The sequence below is a fragment of the Lissotriton helveticus genome, chromosome 5_1, assembly GCF_964261635.1.
Source record: "Lissotriton helveticus chromosome 5_1, aLisHel1.1, whole genome shotgun sequence".
NCBI lineage: Eukaryota > Metazoa > Chordata > Amphibia > Caudata > Salamandridae > Lissotriton > Lissotriton helveticus.
The window spans coordinates 80823151-80849108 of record NC_136065.1 but is presented as its reverse complement, the minus strand read 5'-3'; positions in this window follow the sequence as shown (position 1 = coordinate 80849108).

Here is a 25958-nt window from a genome sequence, read left to right as displayed (position 1 = left end):
TGTCACAGGCAGGGTCAGATTGGTAAAGCGGGCACTCGGTATGTGGCTGAGGGGCCGGTATACAGGTTCGAGCTGTGAGCTGCTTTTGTGCAGCCTGGGTGCCGTTTCGGCAGTGTCTGTGTTGTTCGGATGCCGCCAGATGTAAATGTAAATTAAAAATGTAAATTGATACTTGTATAGCGCGCTACTCACCCGCAAGGGTCTCAAGGCGCTTGTACTAATACCGCTTTGGAACCCGTCCTGGCTTTCCCTGTGAGGCGTCCACTCCTGGGCACCCCCAGGGTGAAGGCCAGGCATCCTTAGCGTTGTGGGGGCCGTTGTGGAGATCAAGCAAGCTATTGCCCAGAGTTGCAGAGTGGGACTCCATGATTGGAATAGGCACCAAGGCGAGAATTATCAGGCCCGTGGAATTTTGAGCCCAAGGACCGACGAGGCGGGGAATTGAACCCTGGTCCCGGGCTAGACCTCTGCATCAGGGTCTGCTGCTCTAACCATTGAGCCACACTTCTCCACAGATGCAGATAGGCGTCCATTACCTCCCTTTTATCAAAATGCAGAGGTGTCACTCCCTTTCTCTCGCTGGGCCGGCCAATTAATGTATGCATATTGAGCGGGGCAGGGGGCCTGAGCAGAAATGGCCTCACTTGTTTTCAGGTGTGTTTCACCAGTGTGAACTAGTCAGTGCATTTTTTTATCTAAGTAAAGGTAAGAAAACATACCTCTGTCAGAGCCCCCCGCCCCTTCTTTTTTTTATAAAATTTGACAGAAGCAGTGTTTTGCGGAAAGGCAATATGCAAATGTGGGCCACATTTTTTTTGCGTGTCTGGGCCGATTTTTAATCCCACTCCAACCCTGGTCACGGGGGTAACAGGCCCCTTATATCAGCCCCAGTACCCTCACTCCTCGCCTTCTACACATGGGATTAAGAGCTTCTTATGTAATGTAAGATCCCTACCCCAGCATGCCACTGAATACTGGGATATCCTTTCCTCCCATAGGCCTGACATAGGTTTCCTGACAAAAACATTTGTACATTCCAACTCGACTCCTGCAAATATGCAGGCTCTTCGACAGAACTCCAACATGATTAAAATTGATAGATATAGGAGGCTCAGAGGCGGGGTTGGGATTCTCTTTAGCGACTCTTACGGAATAACATTGATTGACACACTAAACACTGACTGGGTGAAAATGTGTATTTTTAAAATAGAACTTTTTAAAATGTATTTATTTATATTTTCAAGAACAGATACAAACAATATAGCATATGCAAATTGCAGGTAGATACTGGATGACAACAAATGAAAAAGGATGAGATTAAAGACGATACAATAACAGAAATTTACAGAGCAGCTCCTAAAATAATAGGCAATACAATGATCCATATGTTGGGGCCTGTACACAAGAGGACACTACTGCCTCGAAGAGTCACAAATATACTGGCGGATGTTGCAGCCAAGTCAATAAAAGTACAAGCGACAGAGGTGAGCAAGCAAGCGTGATTCAACTTTCTGAGGTGTTAATGGCCTGGGTAGTGTTGATGTCCCCAATCAGGTGGGAGAGCAAGTATGTCGTACAGGGACCCCAGATTTTGCGGGGTCGGGAGGTAAGAGGGTGGAGTTTGTCAAACGTATATGTTTGCTCCTGTCAGAATACCATGTCATTAATCCAGTCCTTAAATTTGGGTGCCCTGCCCCGACCCCACCTACATGCAATTCGCTGATTAGCCAGGAGAAGGGCGAAGGAGCCAAATTTCCTATACGCCACAGCTAGTTTTTCAGTGTAGCCTAACAGGGTAGGTAAAGGAGAAAACGGGAGTTGCAGCGATGTCATTTGTTCTACGGCCACATGGACTTGGCGCCAATAGTCTTGTACAGCGCTGCAATCCTAGGCAAGGTGTAGGAAATCTGCCCCCCGCAGTACCACATCCATTGCACCTGGACGTGCACTGTTCCGTCTGTTTGCAACAGTAAGTCCATTGCCCAAATGCCCATCTGTGACGACTTGTCCATCTCGGCGGTCCATTTATCTCAAGCAGTGCTTTGTGTTGGGGTCGAGGAGACATAGAGGCTGTGGTATAATGTGGCGACTAAGTGTGGTGCAGCATCAGTGCAAAGTATCATGCGGAGCGGGGTAACCTCTGGAGGCTCCAATGGGTAGGGGGGTGTGTGTTCTTTGAAACCCTATCGTAGCCGGATATAAAGAAAAGTATCCATAGGAGAGGGAGGATGTTTGGAAAAGAGTTGTTGTGATGTACAAAACGTCCAGTTGCGATAGAGAACCCTCCAGGATGTAATCCCGTGTGTAGCTTTAGTTTTTTTGAAGATGCCCTCCTGCAGGACCGGCATCTTCGGGTGATAAACTAGAGGGAGCAGTGGTGAGTATAACATGGGGGCCATGCCTTTACTGTGCAAGTGATCAGCGATTTGATCGACCATTCGTGGCTTAGCGGCGGTCAGCATTGGCGCCCTCAATCGGTATGGGATCAGATAGCCAGTGCTCAACAGTCACCTGCGGCATATATTTGGGGGAGGTGAAACCAGAAGTGAGCATAGTGTAATTCGAAGTTAGGTAGATAGAAATATGGCTTAGAAATAGTCTCCCATTGAAGCGGAGGATGCTTACCTCTCCTGGTGGGACGTATCAACTCCGATCGGAGTGCAGAAAAGAAGTGCCTACCTGGGTCGTATGGAATGTTTAAAAAGAGATAAAGAATTTTGGGGAGGTTGACGGCCCGCGAGCGAGAGGGGGAGAGCAATCAATCTTGTGACTTTGTCTTTGAGCTCTTCCAGGGTGCGGCCATAGTTGTGCTGCATCAGCTCCTCACGATCAGTGGCACAAAATACTCCCAGGTATTTCACCTCGTCGGTGCACCACTTGATTGGGAAGTATGGTGTAAACGTCATGACGGACGCGGTGAGAGGAGAAATTGGGACTTTGTCTAATTAATATGGATACCAGAGAGCCCTCCAAAGCGCACAAACTCGTGGAGTAAGGCATTAAGGTTGAGGTAAGGATCTTGGATGTATAAGGTAATGTCATCGGCATAAAGGGATATAAGAATCGGCCTGAGGAAACAATGGAGTGCTTTATCATGATGATATTGTCTTACCCTGTGGCTGCAAGATGTTCGACGCCAGGGGCAAAAACCAAGGGAGATAGCGGGCAGCCTTGTCGAGTACCTCGGGTGACGGGAAAGGGAGGAGAGGATTGCTCATTGATGAGGACTCTAGCTATTGGACCAGAGTACAATAGACGAACCCACGAAAGAAATCTCTCAGCCATACATATATTTTGAAGGATAATAAATAGGTAGTCCCACTCAACAGAGTCAAAGGCCTTCAGGCATCCAAAATTACTGCCGCCAAAGGCAATTGAGGGTCAACTGACTGCAAGATTAAAAAGAGCGTGCGCAAATTATGTGATTTGGGAGAACCAGTTTCTCCATGAGTAGGCTGAGACGATTGGCCAATATTTTGGCATCCGTATTGATGAGGGAAAGGGGGCGATATGAGTCACAGTTATCTGCAGGCTTCCCGTGTTTTAAGAGTGAAGAAATCAAAGCTTCCCTTAAAGACGGAGGGAGATATCCGAGCACCTGTGCTTCACTAAAAACCTGTTTGAGTATAGGGATCAACTGGTCGAGTTATGCTTTAAAAAATCAACGGGTAGACCATCAGAGTCCGGGACTTTTCTTTGCATGATTGCCTCGCGTATCTTGTCATTTTTTAAAGGACGTGGCAAGGCACTCTCTCTGCGAATCTCCCAGCCAAGGGTTATATCTTGTAGATATCTTGTAGATATGTTGTGAAGTCTGGGGGCGGGGCCCTACGAGTACTATATAAATCAGTAAAGACCTTTAGGATATCCAGGCTGTCCCTGTGACGTATGCCTGCAGTGTCTCTAATTTCCAAAACATAGTTGGAAAATTTGGGTAATCAGATTTCTTGCTCCAATGCTCTGCCCGGGCATTCGCCCTCACCATATTTGCGTGCCATGAAGTACTTCCTTTTAAAGCAAGCTTCCCAGTCAGCTGTTTGTTTGTAATCTGAGAGTTTATCTTTGAACGTTGCTAGACGCTGTTCAGAGGTGTCCTACCTAAGATCTCTCTAACTGTTTAAGTTCTCCCTCGAGTGTGTGTAAGTTGCGACGGAGATCACGTATGATTCCGAAGCTTTTAGCAATACAAGACCCCTTGATCGTAACCTTAAAGGCCTCCCAGACTATGCTCACCCGTGCAACCAAATCTGTTTCATTGGAAAAAGTTGGTAATTTCCATGCTCAGTTCAGATCTGAAAACAGTGTTGAGTAGGGCCTCTGGCATCAATCTCCAAAACCTGGGGGATACAATCGAGTTAAAAGTGGAGCAACTGTCATGAGTACTGGGGCGTGGTCAGAGTACGTCCTGGCTAGGTGGACGGCTTGAGTGACCCACAGGACCACCCCAGGGAGACCACCCAGTCTTCTAGACGAGCCCAAGATGAGTGCGCTGCCGTGTAATGAGTGTCCTCCCTACTATCGGGATGGACATGGCATGGCTTTATATCTGTGAGGCCATAAGCAGTGAACATGTCTGCCAGTACTCCCTGTGTTTTAGTGTAGTGTGCGGGCAGGGGGTTGGACCTGTCTACGGGATGGAGCGCAGCGTTGCAGTCCCTCCCAAAGTGTTGAAAAGAAGTTGGGATCATCAATGTTCAGCCCATAACTGCACACCAATGTGACCAATTGGGTACCTGAGGTGCCCCCCAGCATGCAGCTCCTCGTAAGAGTCCTCCTGTGAGCCACCCAGTAAGAAAGGGATATTCTTTTTTACAAGGATCACAGTACCTCAGGAGTTAGTGGATTAATAGGAGAATAAACGTACAGAGGCCCACTTACTAGCAAAATAGGGAATACGAGCAGGGTCTAAGTGACACACCTGCAGCATTGCAATATGAACATGATACCTATCCAAATATGCAAGTATTTGTCTTCATTTCCAGGGGTCTCGCAGGCCTCTGACATTCCAAGTGAGGAGATTTATTTGTAGTGCCTCAGTGCGTGTATGCATAACAGAGTGATATTATAATGTTGCTGCATGCTCTGTGAAAAGGAATAGAAATAGAGAGGGTGTACCTCTGAGTATGAAGTCCTAGGTCTACCTGTTGAGAAAATAATGTAATGAGAAAACATCTCAAATAAGTCCCATCCCACCCCCACCCACATCAGCACCCCAATTGTGCCGGCATTATTATCCCTACCTGCAACGGAAACAACACTTAGACATTTCTAAGTGGAAACAATTATACAATAGGAACACCCGTTTGGGGGACCCTGGTGTGCAACGGTATCCTCCCCTCTCCCTTAGCCATGAAGCCTATTCCCAGTGGTAGGGGGAAATAAGAGGAAGGGGGGGTGCGCTTGACAAAGTCTAGTTTGTTAACAAAGAGGAGCATCAAGAGAAAGTGTTCGCTAGCAAAAACATATTACATATAAAAAGTTCTGTATCACTTATCTGTCGATAGGAACAGACCATAATGTTCAAACATCTATGTGGCAGCAGGGTTTTAACTGAAGTGAAAACAGTAAGAGGAGCCAACGCCCTCCACCAGTAGGTCGAATGTCACCAAGTGCAAATCAGCTGGCCTAAAATCACCAATGCAGTACAACTGGAGCAATAAAAAAGAGTAGGCGGGTGAGTCCGATTATCAGTCCGCGCTAAGCGATGGAGATCTTGAGAGGCGCTCCTGCAAGTCTCTGGGTGGTGTGTTCTTTCTAACAGTGCGGAGAAAGTCCTCGACCTGTTGCCCGTTTATAAAGAAGTGCTGCTTGCCTTGGTGTGTAACTCGCAGGCGGGCTGGGTATAATATTGCATATTTGATTTGCGCCGTACAAAGTTTTTACTTAGCCGTCAGGAATGTGCCTCTCGCCTCCTGGACAGCAGCCGTGAAGTCTGGATATATGGTGAAGTCGTTACCTTCGAAGTGAAGATTTTTCTTATCTCTGGCCAATTTCAGAGCGGCGTCATGGTCTCGATAGTTGAGGAGACGAGCAACTATCGTGCGTGGACTCCCTTCCACAATCAGTTGAGCAGAGAAGGCCTCCGCGCCAAAGGTGGTGCGCAATAGTCGCTCGATTAAGTCTTCCATGCACCCTGTGTCAGTGCTCTCAGGGATTCCGATGACGCAAATGTTTTTGTGCCTACTGCGTGCCTCCAATTCTTCATTTTTCACCACAATTACCTTAAGGAGTTTGGCCATTTGTGTCACTTGAGCGTGGCGTATTTGTTGTCGGAGATTCGCTTCTCCGCTTCCTTGAGTTGCTCACCGTGTTTCTCCACTTTTAAAACAATGTAGTCCATGCGGCTGCTCATGGAATCAATTTTGTTTGAAAGGTCTGTGAGGCTGTGCTGCATGACCAGCAGGAGAGTTTTTACTTCATCAACCGGGGTAGGTGGGGGAGCCAGCTCCCGCTCATTTGTAGGTGCCTGTGGGTCCTCAGAGCTGGAGAGTGTGGCCACCTTCTTTGTATCGAAGGGAATATTGAACTGACCACCATCTGGTTTACCCATAATGACAATAGTGCGAGGTGTCGGGTTCTGTGCAGCTTTACTGCAAGCTCCAACAAGAACAAGCTGGACGGTATGAGCATAGTGGCCGCCAAGGTTGGAGGTGCGGGGAGGACCTCGCAAAGCACCGGCAGCACCAGTTGGAGCAAAGGTAAGGAGTGTGCGGGTATAGGGCGCTGTGCAATTGATGGTGGAGGATAGTTCTGCTGTCCGTGTGTGTGGGGAATCACTGCCTGTTCAGGCGCAAAGATGCACCGACCTTTGTAGCGCATCTGGTCTCGAAGTCACACCAGGCAGTACAGGAGGTCGGGAAGCAGGTAGAGCGCCGTGTCCCCCTCCTCCGCCCGTCGATTGAAGAATCTTGTCGTCACCACGCGGGGGTTCCATGCAAGCAATACCGTAGCCCCGCCGTAACACTGTGAAGGCAGCGGCAGCGGGCGGAGCACACTACAATGGAGGGTAGATGAGGCCCAGGTGCCACGTGGCATCCCCGGCGCTCGCTTACCAGCTCCGGCTGCCGGGGACTTCCGTTAGGCACCGCGCGCGTTCTTGGCGAAGATCCTCGAATCGCCCAGGAGCCTCCAGCAAAGTCTGCGAACTCAGATCCCAGATCCAGAGAGGAGCCACCAGCTTCGAAATGACATGGTGGGCACTTTCAGCAGGAATAGCGCTTGGATTTATAAGGATAATTGTCAAATTCTGCTGTCAAGCGTCCAGAGCCTCACAGGCTTGCGGCATCTTGGTCGTGCGCCACCTAGCGCCTGCTTTTTAAAATAGAACTTTCCCGAAAAGTCTCTGGAAAGGTGCCCTACTGGGTCTAAAAAAGTCTTCAGCCTCCCTCTTACTGAAATTCTGCCACCTCCTCTGCTGTCAGTGCAAAACTTTGGGGGAGATTTTAATTACCACTTTGATGATTCTTCTGATACCGATATGTGCCAGCTTGAAGCCGACCTAGGCATGGTACGCCTTCATCAGAAAGTTATTGGCCCCACACACTCAGCTGCCACACTTTACATTTGATATTTTTAACAGTAAATTACATTATGAGCCACCCTTCCCTCTGATGTGGACAGACCATAATGATTTGTTTCAGATTCCCCATCAGGAAAAACCTCCCTAAATCATCCCTGTAATAGAAGACCTTTGACGCAATGGCATCAGCTCTCACTAAATTCCTTCTCCGAAGCTTATGACTTTCCTCAGCCGAACAAGAACTAGATGTCACTCAGATGTTGGCAGAGTTTCAATCTGCTTTAAATTCTGCTTTTGATTGTTTTGCGCCTCTAAGGACCCGGTCTAGTACTAGGCATAGTCTGCTTGCTCCTTGGTACACTTCAGAGCTTAAAGCAGGAAAGGCCGCTTGCAGGAAATTGCAGAGTCGCTGGCGCTGAAGCCAAGAAGCAGATGACAAAGATGCTTTTAAGGCAGTTCCAGCAGTTTATTGAAATATTAAAAAGGCGTGTAAACTGTATATCAGTGAACAAATTGAGCTAGCAGGCAGTCCCCCTAAAGTCTTGTTTAAAACTCTAAAGTAATTTACCCATGCTCCTGCTAGCTTGCCACCACTTTCAGCATCGCAGGAGCTATGCAACTCACTGGTAGAATATTTTGAAGAAAAGATCAACCTAATGTATGCAGCATTCTCTACTACTCCACCCCAATTTAGTGCAGAACTTAATGGCCGTCTTCACCCTGAATTGAGAGACTATAGGCTGGACAGTTTCCAACAGTTTACTGCGGAGCAAATTCTGCAAGGACTTGCAAGAGCCAAATCTGGATCCCCAACGGATCTGTGTCCACCCAGATGTACAGCTGTATTGGCTAGTCAGCGTGCCCCTGGTGTAAGCCTGCTATTCAATACCAAAAGAGATTAGCCTGGCTGCAGGATTTTTTGAAAGACAGAAGGCAATTTATCTCGCTGGGATCATTTCAATCCAAACCCAGGCTAGTTGATAAGGGGGTTCTGAAGGGGTCCTGTCTGAGCCCCACGCTGTTTGACATTTACATGGCACCCCTGGCCAAAGTCATTATAGCCCATGGGTTTGAAACCGTGTCTTACGCGGAAGACAGGCATTTGGTCTTACTCTCAAGGGTGACACTGTCAAAGCGAAGACCTGTTTCATGGCCGGCATGAATGCAATTGCGGATTGGTTGGCTAACATCTTTCTCCAGCTGAATCCAGGCGAAACTAAAATCATTCTGTTTGGTAAAGCCCAAGACCTGTGGTCTACAGACTGGTGGCCTTCGGAGTTGAGCCAAACCCCCTTTCACAGTAAGGTGGCTAAAAGCTTCGGAGTCAAGTTGGCCCCGGAACTCGGCATGAGGGAGTAGGTTTTAGCCACTACAGGCACCTGCTTTTCCACTTTGCACCTACTAAAAAAAGCCTTGCTTTTCCTCCCACTTACAGCCAGAAAGACCATGGTACAGGCACTGTGGTTAATCGGTTGGATTACCGTAATGCTCTTTTGGCTTCCGCCAACAAGTCTTTAAGAGCCAAATTACAGGTCGTACAAAACATGGCTGCACAACTGATCTGCAGTCAGTCCCCTAGAACACCCTCAGCTCCTCTTTTGCAATCCTTGCATTGGTTGCCAGTGAAGAAAAGAGTTATTTTTAAAATCTGCTGCTTAATTTTAAAGCACTCCAGGGAAAAGGATCCCAATATCTCTCTCGGAAACTCAAGCGCTATCTTACCACTAGGAATTTGTGTTCCAGTGATAAAGAGCTGCTTGTAATTCCACGCATCTGGTGCGCTAGATGTGGTGGTATAGCCTTTTCATATGGGGCGCCCTCCGTATGGAATAGCTTGTCTTATTCTCTTCGGACTTGTTCCAACTACTCCATTTTCAGGAAATCATTAAAAACCATATTGTTTTAGATAACGCAAAGGGGTGCTAAGTTGACCGAGCGCTGAGATGTCCCTGTGGGGGTGTTTTGTGCTCTATATCAAACTATGTTAATAATAATTATATTAGGCGTAGTATTACAAGAGTCTGCACTCTGTAAGGTTACACCATGTCAAGAGCCAGACGTCGTATTATAAGAGTCTACATTTTGTATGGTTATTCCGTGTCAGCAGCTAGCCGTTGTATTACAAGAGTCTACACTCTGTAAGGCTATATCGTGTCGGGAGCCAGGCGTTGTATTACAAGAGTCTGCACTCTGTAAGGCTGTACCATGTCAGAAGACAGACGTTGTATTACAGGAGTCTACACTCTGTACGTTTACACCATGTCAGGAGCCAGGCGTCGTATTACAAGAGTCTGCACTCTGTAAGGTTACACCATGTCAGTAGCTAGGCATCGTATTACCAGCTAGGCTTCTTATTACAGGAGTTTACACTCTGTAAGGCTACACGATCTCAGAAGCTAGGCTTCGTATTACAAGAGTCTGCACTCTGGAAGGTTACTCCATGTCAGGAGCCAGGCATCGTATTATAGAATTCTATATTCTGTACGGTTACACAATGTCAGCAGCTAGGCATCGTATTACGAGAGTCTACACTCTGTAAGGCTAAACAATGTCAGGATCCTGGCTTCGAACTCCAATAGTCTACACTGTGTAAGGTTACACCATGTCAGGAGCCAGGCATTATATTACAGGAGTCTACAGTCTGTAAGGCTACACAATGTCAGGATCCTAGCCTCGAATTCCAAGACTCTGTACTCTCTAAGCCAGGCGTCGTATTAGAAGAGTCTACACCATCTAAGTCTACACTCTGTAAGGCTGTAAAATGTCAAGAGCCAGGTGTTGTATTACAGGATACACTCTGTAAGATTACCCAAAGTCAGCAGCTAGGCGTCGTATTATAGAAGTCTACACTCTGTAAGGTTACACCATGTCTAGAGCTAGGTGTCGTATTGCAGGAGAATTACAGGAGACTACACTCTGTAAGGCTGTAACATTTTAGAGGCCAAGCGTCGTAGTATAGGAGTCTACACTCTGTAAGCCTGTACCATGTCAGTAGCCAAGTTTTATATTACAGGAGTCTACACTCTGTAAAGTTACGCCATGTCAGTAACCAGGTGTTGTATTACAAGAGTCTACACTCTATAAGGCTCCACCATGTAAGGATCGTGGCTTCGTATTACAGGGGTCAACACTCTGTAAACATGGACCATGTCAGTACCCAGGTGCCGTATTACAGGACTCTACACTCTGTAAGGTACCCCATGTCAGCAGCTAGGCATCATATAACAAGAGTCTACACTCTGTAAGGCTACACCACGTAAGGATTCAGACGTCGTATTACAGAAGTCTACACTCCTTAAGCCTGTACCATGTCAGGCACCAGGAGTCGTATTACAGGAGTCTACACTCTGTAAGCGTACCCCATGTCAGCAGCCAGGCATCGTATTACAAGAGTCTGCACTCTGTAAGGTTACACCATGTCAGGAGCCAGGTGTTGTATTACAAGAGTCTACACTCTGTAGGGTTACACCATGTCCGGAGCCAGGTGTCGTATTACAAGAGTCTACACTGTCAGGCTACACCATGTCAGGTTCCTGGCTTCGAATTCCAAGAGTCTACACTCTCTAAGGTTATAACATGTCAAGAGCCAAGCGTCGTATTACAAGAGCCCACACTCTATAACTCTATGCCATTTCAGATTACACTCTGCAAGGCTACACCATCTAAGTCTACACTCTGTAAGGCTACACCATCTCAGCCTCAACTATGTAAGCCTGTACTTTGTATGGAGCCAGGTGTAGTATCACAGGAGTCTACACTATGCAGGGTTACATCATGACAGCAGCTAGACGTCGTATTACAAGAGTCTGCACTCTGTAAGGATACACCATGTCAGGAGCCAGGCGTCATAGTACAAGAGTCTACACTCTGTATGCCTGCATCATGTCAGGATCCTGGCTTCAAATTTCAAGAGTCTATACTCTCTAAGGCTGTACAATGTCAAGAGCCAGGCGTTGAATTACAAGATACTACACTCTGTAAGGCTACGCCATCTCAATCTTCACTCTGTAAGGCTATACCATGTCAGAGGCTAGACTTTGTATTACAAGAGTCTACACTCTGTAAGGTTACACCATGTGAGGAGCCAGGTGTTTTATATAGAAGTCTACACTCTGCAAGGTTACACCATGTCAGGTGCTATGCGTTGTATTACAGAGTCTACACTCTGAACGCCTGCCCCATGTCAGGATTCTAGCTGTGAATTCTAAGAGTCTAAACTCTCTAAGGTTAAAACATGTCGCGAGCCAGTCATCATATTACAAGAATCCACGCTCTATAACTCTACACCATCTCAGTCTACACTCTGTAAGCCTGTACCATGTTAGGAGCCAGGTGTCGTAGTACAAGACTCCACAATCTGTAAGGCTATACCATCTCAGGAGCCAATCTGTATTACAGAAGTCTACACTCTGTAAGGCTACACCATTTCAGTCTACACTCTGTAAACCTTTACCATATCAGGAGCCAGGCGTCGTATTACAGGTCTGAACTCTGTAAGGCTATACCATGGCAGAGGCCAGGCGTCGTATTACATGTCTGAACTCTGAAAGGTTACACCATGTCAGCAGGCAGGCGTCGTATTACAAGAGTATACACTCTGTAAGGTAATACAATGTCAGGAGCCAAAAATCATATTACAAGAGTCCACACTCTATAACTCTTCACCATATCAGGCTATACTTTGTAAGGCTGCACCATCTCCATCTACAATCTGTAAGGCTACACCATCTAAATCTACACTGTGTAAGCCTGTACCATGTCAGGAGCCAGGTGTTGTATTACAGGAGTGTACACTCTGTAAGTTTACACCATGTCAGCGTAGCAGGTGTCGTATTACAAGAGTCTTGTCTCTGTAAGGCTACACCATGTCAGGAGCCAGGCGTTGTAATACAGGAGTCCACATTCTGTAAGTGTTAGACTTGGCTTTTTCAGAGGGTTTATCCCCAGGTGTTTTGCTTTTTGGCCTCCTGTTTTTGACCCTGTTTTTGTTGGTTTCATGACTCTGGGTACTTTACGACTTCTGATCAGTGCTAAAATGCATATGTTCTCCCTGTAAATTGTGGTTATGGATTGGCGTTTCCATGATTGGCTTATGTGATTTACTACTAAGGCCCTAGTACAGTGTACTGTGTGTTCCCAGGGCCTGTAAATCAAATGCTGCTAGTGGGCCTGCAGCACTGATTGTGCCACCCACACCAGCAGCCTTTCAAAGGGTTCTCAGACCTGCCTTTGCAGTGTCTGCATGCAGTTTTTACTGCCATGCCGACCTGGCAAGTGCACCCATTTGCCAGGCCCTAACCTTCCCTTTTCTTACATGCAGGACACCCCGCAGGTAGGCTCAAGGCACCCCTATGGGCAGGGTGCAGTGTACGTAAAAGGTAGGAGATGTACTGGTGTGTGTTACATGTCCTGATAGTGACATACAGTGTATGTCGTTTTTCACTATTGAAAGGCTATCTGTCTTATAAGATAGAATTGGAGTACTTTCTAACATCTTACAAGTTTAACTTCCCATGGGGACAAGATGGAGAAACGGGGTTTAGTTTGCCTGAACTCAGAATGTAAAAATGCATCTTTTAGTAAAGATGATTTTTATGTTGTGTGTTTGAAAATACCACTTTTAGAAAGTGGGTATTTTCTTGCTTAGCCATCCTGTGTGCCTCTGCTGGTTTGTGTATTGACTGTCTGGTTTTGGAGTGACAGGGGCTGGGGATGTGCATTCTCTCCAGGCAGCCACTGGGGGAGGGGCAATAGAGGTGTGTTCTGCCTCTCCTGGATGAGTCAGGGCTGTGCTGAATAGACCTGGGCTGCATTTAGAGTAGTATTAGGAGATTTCCTTGCACCTGAAAAGGCCTGGTCTGCCTTGGGCAATGCTGTCTCCACCTCCTGCCAGGAAGCTGGGCCAGAGAGGACAGAACTGTTTTGGACTGAGCACAGACACTCTCTGCCACAAGAGAATAAAGGGCAATGTGGTATAAATATTGGGGACCAGACCCCAGAAATTTAGAACTCTTTTGGACCAAGATGACTGCCAAGAAGAGGAGCTGGAGAAGCTGTGAGGAGGAACTAACACTTTAATGAGTGCTTTGCTGGGTTGGCCTGCTGTGGCTGCTTCTTTCTTGGGCAGTGAAAGGATTGGACTGAACTTTCTGCAACTTCTTTGTGTGAGTTTCTCCAAGGGCTTGGAGTAGAGCTTGTCCCCTGTTTGAGAAGTCTCAGGAACAGCAAAGACTTCAGGTTCATTTGCTACCAACACTGGGAACTGTGTGTTTTGTGCTGCAACAGAAGACATAGCAACCTGATGCCGTCAACGATGCTGCAGCTGACTCTGTGTCTTCAAGGCACCGCCACACTTCGCACTGCAGCCCTGCTTTCACCAACGATGGCGCCCGCCGCCGAAACTGAGCCGCGGGGTGCACCACGGCCTGTGGACACCGCACTCCTGAAGGAAGTGGCCTGTTTAGGGTGACAAATGCAAAAACAGTTGATGGACAGAATGCAGAACAATGTCATACATTCACCCCAGTACAGAGATCTGGGCCTAAATCCATCGTTTTTTTGCTCACCACAGCACCCCAGTTCAGACATGGCTATATGCAAATCAGCCTTGGAGGCTTTTCATTAGCAACACTAAGTTGCTAATGAAAAGCCTCCAATACTTGTGGGTCGAGTTCTCACTAATTAGAAACTGCAGAAACATGCACACAGGAAAAAACAAAGCCTTCGCTTCAAGGAAGACAAACAGATGACAATTTGCGGGGTATTTGGTACAAAGTGAAACGAGAACACGTGGACAAATCACAGCTTCCTCTCGTAAATTGTCTGATTTTAGATCATTACAGAAATGTAATTGATGCATGTCTTTGAATTTTGTTCCACTAAGAGTGACACATTCAAACCATCTAACATTGTTTCTGGAGCACTGAAGGAGTCTCGACTGAGACGAAACGCATTGGCTAAAAGAGAATCGCTTTTGTACTACTTGGATTTTAATTGTTTGGATTAACCAATAAAGAATACATCTTCACTACAAGTGGATTCTGGACCTGCTTATTGCATTACTTACTGAATGCAAAAAGAAGTTATGATATTTTTTGATGGGTGCTAATTCCAATTTTCTCTCATTTGTTATTTGGGTTCTTACCCAACTGGAAGTAAAGAGGGGTGTACTGTATGCAGTGCAATATTAAAGGCGCCAGGATTTCAGCTAGCTACAGCTCCATGCATGTTGTGTCTAGAGCATAAGCCGATCAGCCCGAACAACACCTAACATTGTTATGATAACCTTGGAAGCTTCAGCACTCACTGTGCAGACTAAGGTCGAGATGTAAGTCTAGGAACGTTGAAAAAAAGCCATTCTCATGTGAAGCAATTCAAGCAGCCTAACTTACAACAACAGTTACATATAGTGTTGTGTGCAAAAGCAGCAAAAAGGGAAAATATTTATTTTAACTTCTAATAAGCCTATGCTAAAATAGTAATGTGTGTAAGTAAGGCCCTGCCTTCACTACACCCACCCTTGATCGGAACACGCACGGAACGGGGGGCAATTTAGAGTGCAAAGTTCCGTTGTGGGGCACAGATTGGGCAGCCATTTTTGATTAAGTAAATCAACAGCAGTATACCGGCAGCCAAGGCGAGAATCAAAGGTAAACCGCCGAAGAGGCTGGAAAAAATAGAATGAAAGAATGCCGGTATCACACCAAATATAGTTTGGAATGAGGTCACAAGGCCAGAACATACAATTTTAAAAAAGTGCGCCAAGCCCGTGGCATTGAAGATAGTGTGAATCAAGGCTCCGAAATGCAGGGGGAGATCAGTATTCAAAAGGGCATGCACCTTGGTGCGAGTGTTTGCCACGTGAAGGACGAATGTTTCACGCGAAGAAGTAAGGGCGACTTCTTTTTGAGACTAAAGAGCCCTTATTCGACTCATCTTGTTGAACTCTGCTTTCAAGGTCGGAATGGAAGGCCAGATGGATACATCGAGCTTCCCATGTGGAGGGGGGAACAGCACATTTTTGCAACAGACTACACGTTGGGAAACAGTTACAGTGTACGGTATTCCTGCCAGCATACCACAGCAGTCTTCATTATTTAAAAGCAAATAACTACTGTTTGTTAGCCACGTGAAAGTCGGAGTTATGGCCTGGACAGGATTTCCTTTTAAAATGCATGCTAAATTCGGGGAGTCAGAATTACAAGAGCCATGCAATTGGATCTCCCTACAGATTAATGAGTGATCTGGTGTGGAAGTACAATCTACACCTTTCAGATAAACTTCTTTACCCTCCCTCAGGCACCTATAGGTGAATGGCAGTGACCAGACTTGGAGAATGGAGAAAAGCGCTGCCCAAAGGTTCATATCTGCCTATGGCACAATTTGAATAGGGGAAAAGGCAACGTTATTAACCCATTAATGAGCCATAGAGCTGAATTACATTCAGCAATAGAAAAAGGCAATGGTTCTAACTTTTCAGTATGCAAAAGTGAATAAGCAGCATCTTTCATAGACATGAATTGTTGTTTTACAGTCAAATTAAACTGTAAAAATAAAGAAGAGGTATTCATGTAGTCCCAAGGCACTTTATCAGCCTTTAACGTTTGTAATGTCCAAGCAAATTGCAAAATGGAACGTAACTGATTTTGACCATGGCACAAAACAGACACTTCGTCCTGTACGATATCAACAACAGATGAAACAATATTGTCCAATGTATAAATTTGTGAAGAAATGGCGTTAATGCTGTTATCAACAACTGCAAGCACTTTTTCTAAATTCGCTTGATCTATTTCACGTAATCTAGAAGCCGCTTCAATTTGAGACAGTTTCCAAACTTCATTGTAAACAGCATATACCCATCTTTTCGATCTGCCTCCCACAGGGCCTTTAACAAAATCATTCAGAGCAACCTCTTCAGTTAATTTGGACAGATGGAGTTTAACTGACGCTAAGGTGGAATGTTTAAGCCAGTTCTGACATAACTTGCCTACTGAATAGGTAGTAACAGAATGATCACTTTGAAAACGGGGATCCACCCTCACCTGTGTATAGCCAGGGGACAGACCCAGAAAACGATGTTGGCATAAATCAGAACTTTTTTGCCATAACAACCAACCTTTAGAATCAAAACTGGAAATGTTAAAAGACGAATTCAGCAACAGAGACTGTATTTCAATAAGGGACAAATCGGTGTGATTGTACCATGTAGGGTATTCTCCTAAATCAGGCAGAGAGGGAGCATTTAATTTTTTAGACGTAGCCAATCCAAAGCAGGTTGTCTGTGAAATTGTCGAATTTAAAAACAACATATGGTTCGTGATGAGACATGCACGATGCAAAGCCTCAGTGCCTTGTACCTGCCAGCCTTTAGAACCCCAAAGAGATATAAGATCAATCGTATCTTTCCACAGTTCATAGCCCCCAACTGCTAATTGGTCAAGAGAGGACTTAGAATATAGTAATTTAGTGTGGGTAAGTCTAACTCTGGAAGAAGACTTGCCAGTAATCTTAAAATAAAATGCGTCAGGATTTGATTGATTAAAATCAGTAAAATATGTCAACCTTTTCAAAAGAGTTTTTGAGCTGCCCTCAACGGGAGCTGGACAATGTTCCCATTGTCTATAATTAACCCTTTCGATGCTCATGACGGAACGGTTCCATCATGAGCATCGGTCGGGCTGTGCTCATGACGGAACCGTTCCGTCATGACCACACCCATTTTCATTAGGGCCCAGCACCGGCGGTAAATCTGCACCGCACGGATGAGGTTAACCACATTTCTAAATGAGTTTGCTTTGTGCAGAAAGTGATTGCCAAAATGTTGGTAGCAAAATAAATCTGCATAGTTGGCTGAGTCTAAATACAAATTTTCAGCTTTAAAAGCAGCATAATATTTCAAATCAGAAAACGGAGCCTCTATGGCCTGTACATCCCAGTCATCAGAGTGTATATTTTGTTTAACCACATCCCCCATTGAAACATATAGTACATTGGGAACATTAATAACCTCTGCGGGGCCATGGATTTAAAATCTGACAGCATCTCAAACAATCCCATCTAAAACGGGCCAAGCTGTAATGTTAACAAAAGTCTGGTCCCTCTTCATGATGTGAGATGAGGAGTGGGGTGCCAAAGTTCCATCAATTAGCCTAATTGAATTTCTTTCTTTAACATAGTGTCCATTTACAGAACGGAAAAAATGCACCACAAATCCAATCGACACAAATAAAAAAATAGAAAAAAGCACCAGCCAAATGTAAGTCCATGGGGTATCAAAAAATGTTTCTTAAACCAAACAGCAAAAATCGAAATTTTCGATGGGGACTTTGATGTAACAGAGTTAGTGTCAAATGAAAAGTGTGACTGGTTAACTGCAGATGTTTGCAAATCAGGCACCGACAAGGGCGTGGGGTAGGTATACTCAGTCTCATTAAGGGGATCATGAGCTGGTGTATTCAATAAAGGATCAGTAACTATAGGCATCTCAATGGCAATGTCAGGCCTGGTGGAACTCGCCGGAGCCAAAACAGAATTTCTCAACTTCGCTGTACAAGAGACCGCTGGAGTCATACTAAGTAGAATCGGCCACTCACTGTAATTTGACATTGTCAATGGAGATGTACCTGTTTTCCTTGCGACCAGGAAGTGGGGGTAAAATTACTGTTCTTGTGCCCTGCACTCCAAGCACAGGAAATGGTGCTCGATAGGAGGGGCCAAACTCCTTCTTGTTCTCCACTTTCTCATGGACCAGATCAGCAGCTCGGGGTAGCCAACCAACTACTGGAATCTGAAGAGCAGCATTAGATGTGGAGGGCAAATGTTCCTTTGCAAGACTACCTCTGGTCTTTTGTAGATTCTGTAAAACAGCTAAATGTTCATCTACGTCAAAGGATGCGGCAGACGCCGCCATGTCTAGACCCTCACGGTCCAGAACAAACATTTTGATGCCAAAGAGCATTTCGTATGGAGTCTGCCCACCCAGAGACCTTCTAGGGAGATTATTAATGCATGCTGTACGCTATAGAGATGGGCTAGCCAGTTCCGGCCTGTACCTAAAACCTTAGCTGTCAAGGATTGCTTTAAGTCAAGGTTCATTCGCCCCACAACACTATTGCCCTCAGCCCTGTATGGAGACGAAAATTTGACTTTGACCTCCAATGAACCCATGGCATCCTTGTACACGTTAGAGGCGAACGCTGGGCCCTGGTCCGAATGAAAGGTGCCACATGCAAGAATTCCCACAAATACACGCAAATCCCTGATGACAGTGCGGGCATCAGTACTCCTTTGCGGCCACACCCAAACAAAGCGTGTGCACGAATCAACTGCAACTAAGATGTACTTATAGCAGTATCAGAGGAGAAAGGACTGCAGTGATCTAAATAACCACACCCAAGTGGCTTATTAGATATGTACAACTGTGTCTGGGGCGGGTGTGCAGCAGTTGAAGGTTTAATCCGCTAGCAAATTTCACAATGAAGGACATAATCACGCGTCTGTTTGTACAATCTGCGCCACCAGTAACGCTGTTGTAAGAGAGATACAGTAGCTGACACGCCGGCGTGAGCCGAGGCCATGCCCTCGTAAGCCGCTGTTATCAAAGCCTGTCTGCGTTGGGATTCACCCTGTCACCAACGTCGTTAATTCTCACATAGGGAACTTTAACAGGACTTAAAAGATAAAAGTATTTAGAAGGGAATACTCTACGGTAATTACCTCCCTTCTCTGTTGCGGCAATAGCTGCCAAGATTTCATCATCAATCTTACTTTTGGAACATGTAACTGCTGCTACTAAATATGTCGCTACTGCGGTCTTTGCTGTTTCATCAGCAAGACAGTTACCAACAGCGTGTACCCCCACACGTTAGTGACGAAGAGTATGAATTACAAACACGAGTGGCAGCTGTTCTTTAAGCTCGGCCACTCGAACCCATAGCATTTTGTGCTTAATCGTGCTACCTTTGGAATCACGATAGTCATTCTGAATCCAAAAGAATAAATTGTCATTGTAAGGCTGAACACAGTAGTAAGAGTCACTCACAATAAGAGTAGTCCCACAAGGGTCAGCGTGCTCCAGTGCAAGCACCAGAGCACATAGCTCTGCCAATTGGGCTGTACAGTTCCCTAATGTCTGTGTATGTACGACATCAGACTTGAACTCTCCATTCACCATAGTACTAACCACTATTGCGCATGGTCAGAGGAGCCGGATGAACACATTTATACTGCAAGAACTCTTGAGTTTGCAAAAAGGAATCAAAGAAGAATGTGACATCGGGAGATGTCAAGGACGTGGCCCATTGTATTCACCTCGGGTGCAAAGCTTTTGAATTTGGTACACTGGCTTTCATCACTGCCTCCAAGACAGGATACGGTGTAACAACCGACATGCGTTTACCCTGCGACAGTGCCCGTTCTTTCAGAATCGCCATCTGCACTGCAGGCAAAAAATGTTCCACAGTGGAAAACCGCATTTCAGCCGAAGTATATAAGTGTGACTTATAAGCTATATGGAATGTGTCACCCTCATTAAAAGTCAGGTACGTGAAACCCACCGCCCCAGGCACAATTCTTATTACCAGATTGGTGTGGTTGTCACGAGTCAGTAAGTATTTAGATGCAAGAAGATCAGACTTCAAAGAATGCAAAATTGCAAAATGTACAGGCTGCCAGCAAGGTTTGGTAAAAGTAGGTGGTACCAAGGCGTAAAGAACCTTGATATGCTGGCCATAATCGGGACTGTAAGTACGCCCGAAATTCAAAAAACCCAGTAAATATTGTAGTTTTTTCAGAGTTGTCGGAGCGCGCAGCTGTGCGCATTTCTCCAGGAAGTGAGGTGCTAAACCTCGACCTTCATTGTTGAGCTCATAGCCCAGGAACAACACTGTGTACTCAGCAATGTGTGATTTTACAAAGTTAAATTTGTAACCGAAGTCCACAAACATAGAAATGATGCCGTCAAAGCGACACAGATGTGGCCATATTTCGTCGTCAGTGAGATAAATGTCATACGAGCATGCATCAGGGTCGAGTCTGTCTAAAAGAGAGACTATGCAGGCGGTAAAGACGCCTGGACTGTTCTTATAGCCCATAGCTAATCTTCGGAACTGTTTTTTTTTACCGCCACAGGTAAAAGCTGTCCACTGACTACTGATAGGGGACAGATTGTGGCTAAAAAAGCCATTGGATATGTCAAGCTTGGTTTTAAAACGTTTACGCACAAGACTATCCACAATGGCTGAACTGTGAGTATTCTGTACCGCGCAGGTCTGACAATGAGAGTTTAAGTACCGGTAATCCAATACCAAGAGGTACGAGCCATCAGGCTTGGTCACAGTAAAAAGAGGATTATTCATCGGAGACGCACACGTTTCAATCACACCTTGATATTCCAATCTTTCAAGGATTTCAGCTACGGGAGCTTTCGCTTCACGTCGCATGGGATATTGGGGTTCAGGCTGTGGCATAGACCGCAATGGTATCTCGTGTCTGGGGGAAAATGTGTCCCATCCACATTGAGTATGGTACAATGCCGCTACAAGCACTATAGCCCACTCTCCTGCAAAATTCAGTGCCTGCTCCTTCGGCACTGTGTGTGCGAAAGCAGGGAGGATTACCTCCTCCCCTTGCGTAGCGGACAGAACGAAGGGTGCGGGCCAATCAGCCTCCGCTAACAAAATGTCATAGGTAGTAGTCAGATTTTCCCAAAATATCCCTTTTATAGTACGTTGTATGTCACCTTCAACTAAAAGGACTATTTCATAAAGTCTCTCAGGGGGAACCACTCTAGTGTCAGCTGTTTCAACAGCAACAAATTTGCCAGCTGCTGTCACCTTCAGAAATGGACGCAATGCTTCCTGCACTACCGTAATTTCCGCTGCGCTGTCTAGCAGCATCAGTGCCCATGTAAGATTCCAAAGGTTCGTTCTCACTATCCCTGGCATACCTCGCTGTTAAAGCGGCAACTTTCTTCTTCTGAAACTGGGGTCTTTGACGAGAAGAGACGTCTTGCTTGCCTTTACCCTCGGTCTTGCGGGGCTGCTCACTGCTTTGTTGGGCACCCCGACCTCTGCCGCTGTCTCCTCCACCGGTTGGTGAGACCGATGTATCCTGCAAAGAGCGAGGAGAGCGTTGATCAGGAACCTGAAAACTATCAGGTGACTTAATATTAGCGGGGTCGTGAAAATCATATATGCGCTCAGTAGACACAGGTATTAGCAAAGAAGGACGTGACCCCTGTTTCTGTTGCTTTTTCCCGTTTTTATTCTTATTCCAATTTTGCTTTGGAAAAGTGGTGCGTTCATCTTTATCAGAAGTCGCCACCATAGTTTGCTTCTGCGCTGCTGTTTTATCAAAAGGCTTAACACCCAAACTATTGCGGCCAATGGTCTTCTAAGCATCAGCAAGGATTTTCGGTAACTGCTGGGGCTTATCGGCATCGGGGACATTGCGTAAAGCATTAGACACCTGGAAGTTCACCGCATCTCCCTTAACATTAGCAAGGACGAGATCGGAAACAACCTCCCACGAGTCTCATTCCCAATTCAACAGCCGCCTCCGCTCCGTGTTCATCTGGGACACGCTTAATGACGGAGGATAGGACAGCCATGGACGGAGTGCCGAAGCACTGAGTATAGACTGTCGCAAATATCTTACCCCAGGTTTCACAATCAGGAACCTCCGGTATTAAGTCTTTCTGCAAACTTATTGTTAGAATCCTGTGTTTCTCAACAGGAGTTGTATTAGGAAATACTGCTTCCAGCTGGTCAAATTTCTCAGCAAGCCAAAAAGGTAAATCATCCTTATCTTGGGGCCGCTTGCTCATAACCGAATTAACCATGACGGAATTAATTCTCATCCCGGCCGGTCCAGATGGTTGCGCCAGGCGGCCATGCCGTGGGAAACGTATTGCACTAGAGCCCGGTGCACTACGACCAAAGAGGTATAGAGCACACGCAACTCATCTATAGTGACTTGCATGTGACGCGGATGCGGTGTGTAACCGGCCAGAACCAGCCACGTGGCCCCGGGAATAGACAAAGGGCCCAACCGAACCGCCGTCACCGATTGGGGAAGGGCGCCATTAAACCAAACTCGGTGCTGCCAAACATTAATAGGAATCTCTAGTGTCCTATATGGGGTGTAGATTAAAGGCACGGCCGAGGTAGAGTAAACGTGAAACGTACCAGACACCGTGTCTACCACAGGAAAGGTAACCCATGAGTAAAAAAGCTCAAACGGGTAAGCTGCTTCAGCACTCACCACGAAAACTACCGCCATGCCATCCACAGTGACACCATACGTCAGTAAATGATTGCAGACGGCCACCCTACTATGTTGTGGTATCTAAACGTTACCCATAACGACACAGGAGACAAAAGAACAATGCAAAGAAATGTAGCACTAATGGGTAGCAATTCAAAGTGCGAACCTTTTTAAATATCAAGCTTTAACAAACCCATGTAATTATAGGTAGGTTAATCTGTCACTAGCGTCAACCGGAAACAATAGTGAGGGTATCGTGGACAGATATAAGCACTACTCGAGAGTTTCAAAATAAGACCACTACGTTAGGTGCGCCATGTTGCAGGGATTCTACTCATACACAGAACTGTGCACAGAGACCCAGGACATCAGTGAATTGTGGTGGACCAAAAAACTCCCCTCATTACCTAGAACCCCTAACCGACTAGAATAGGTGTCACATTAGCTCTTCGTCCTATAGCAAAGGTACCAATGATTAGACAACCCAGAACATGCAACTTAGGTTACTCTCAGGAATGGTGGGAATCGAGAACACTCTTTTGTTATATTCGCATACCAGTCCACAACATGGGTAAAAAAGACACGGTAAAGTTTAAAATGTTTATTTTAACGACGCTGCTTCTGTATGATTGCCCGCTGTTCCTATAGAATGTGTGGCAGCATCTCGCTGTGAAAGGCATGGGATGACCAGATGGTCAGAGTCTGAGTCCAATCATCTGGACGCCCGTGCCATAGGAAGACAGGAAGTGACCAGATGGCCAACTGCCCTAGAAATCATGAAGAGGACTCATTTGACGATTCAAACCCAGCCAGGATTACAGAAAATCGAATACTTTCACTCAAAATTCCTCTTGTGTGGTGAGTCATCACAAATTACGAGAAGGGCTATTGGCCTACTATTGTATTAGTAGAGAGAGGGTTTTGGAATCTGTTTTTCATTTTGTTTGCCTCTCCAGAAAGTGCAATCGCCCGGTCATCTCACATGGGGGTCCCAAGGCCTGTGGTCTTCGGCTGCCTTCGATACCTGCCAACTGGGCATGATTTGCTGGTCTCCCGTGTTGTGCGCAGCCCGGGGCTCTCCTTTCAGTCGCTGCTGGGTGTGAACTCGGTTGAACGGGTTACTGGCAGAGGCATGCAGTGGGGTGATGCCGGCCACTGGGCCCCGGCATAAGAGGGCCTGATGTGACTGAAAGCCCTCCCAAAACAGAGCCAACTGCACCCACCGCAATCCTGAAAAAACTGAATGGCAGTGCTTCCAAGGGCAGGGCCCCTAGACGGATCTCCCACCTGGGCCCTCCATCATCCCATCCTGGCCCATCAGGGTTTCAAGTGTCCAAGACGCGGCCTACCCGGGATGGCCGGTCAGCCTGGACGGGAAGGAGCCATGGCCATGAGGGAAACCTGGCGCAACAGATACTATGTGCCACTCAAAGCATCTTTTTGCAGGTTAGCTTGTCAACCAGATGGTTTGCATGTGTCCTGGCAAAGACAAGCCTGTCGCTGGTTCTAGGGTCTTGAGCCCTCTGGCCAGCAGCGTCGGTGTTCCAAAGCATTCTGGTCAGTGGCTCTAATAGGCTTGAGCTATCTGGTCATTACAAAACCGCCGGCCCTCTGGTCTGTGACTGGTGGATCTGAAGACAGGCCCAGACCAGATGGTCGGCTCTAGCTATAGAAACTCAACCATCCTGAAAGTACTCTGTCTACCAAATTTAGAGATGACTGGTAGCCCAGCGTCATATCCTTACACTGAAGGTGGCCCCGTGAAATGTACTAAAAGTCTGCTGGATGTCCAGTGTTTGTTTTGATGGCTGTTCACCAAATGTTTGTATTTTTTGTTTTTCAGAAAAAAACTCCCAAAGTGTTTCTAAAAAACAAATAACAAACGTACCCCAAATCCTGGAAGTTTTTTCTCTAGGGTTTGGAGATCATTGTTTTTTTTTTTTCAGTCCGTCGCCACCAGATACTTCCTGGCACTGACCTGTGAACCCTAAATAGGGCTGATGGTGTAATGTCCTTCTTCAGACGGCCCCCACTCTGTCAGGCCGTCATAGGAAGTATCCCATCAAAGCAGCCAAAGGGGGCTCTGTTGAAGGAATGCCTAAGGTCATCCCATCTCTGAATGAAACACAAATGAAATATCAAAGTCCTTTAACTATACCAGTGGAATCAACCAGTGAAAACTCCACTTAGCCATAAAGTCTGCATCAAATTCGTGTTCGGAAAGATGGAGGCACGATAAACGAATTTGAGGCAACGATCAACGGTATTTTTGTCTCAAAGGTCAAAAGTACATTGACCATCCTCAGGACTATTTTGTCGACGTCCCACCATTATTAGAATTAAGGAGGGTCGATTCACAGGAAGGGCAGAATGCCTGCTAAAAAAGCCTAGCCCATTATGAAAAACGTTTCTAGTTCTCAGTTTTGTAGTTATTCAAATATTACATTTATCAATACAGAATGAAACAAGCATTAGAAATGCAATAGGCCTCGGATTTATTTGAGTTAGAGCTAATGGCAATGTTTTTTAGCCATGTGTTATGGAGTGTATGCGTTTGGTATGTGGCGGAATTATGTTGGTTTGAATTGTATGAATGGCGGTAAGGTGCGCTTTAGATGAATATATTTAAAAGTAAAGTGCACCATATGCGATTGCTTCAATAGTTTATTGTGGATGCGTTAACAACTGATGTGTGCACGTATAGCTGTTGGTGTGTGTGCCTGTAGAAATTGTTCACTGATAGCTGGTAGTGTGTGTGCTTGGTGGAAGAGTGCACTGCTGGCTGGAGGTGTGTGTGCCTGGTGGAAGCGTGCACTGACGGCTGGTGGTGTGTGTGCTTGGTGAAAGTGTGCACAGATGGCTGGTGGTGTGTGTGCCTGGTGAAAGCGTGCACAGATGGCTGGTGGTGTGTGTGCCTGGTGAAAGCGTGCACAGATGGCTGGTGGTGTGCGTGCTTGTTGAAAGCGTGCACTAATGGCTGTTGGTGAGTGCGCCTGGTAAAAGTGTGCACTGACGGCTTGTGGTGAGTGCGCCTGGTAAAAGCGTGCACTGATGGCTGGTGTTGTGTGTGCTTTGTGCGGTGAAATGGTGCACTGATGGCTGGTGGTGTGTGGTTGTGTGTGTGTGTGGTGGTGAGTGTGTGGTGGTTAGTGTGTGGTGGTTAGTGTGTGGT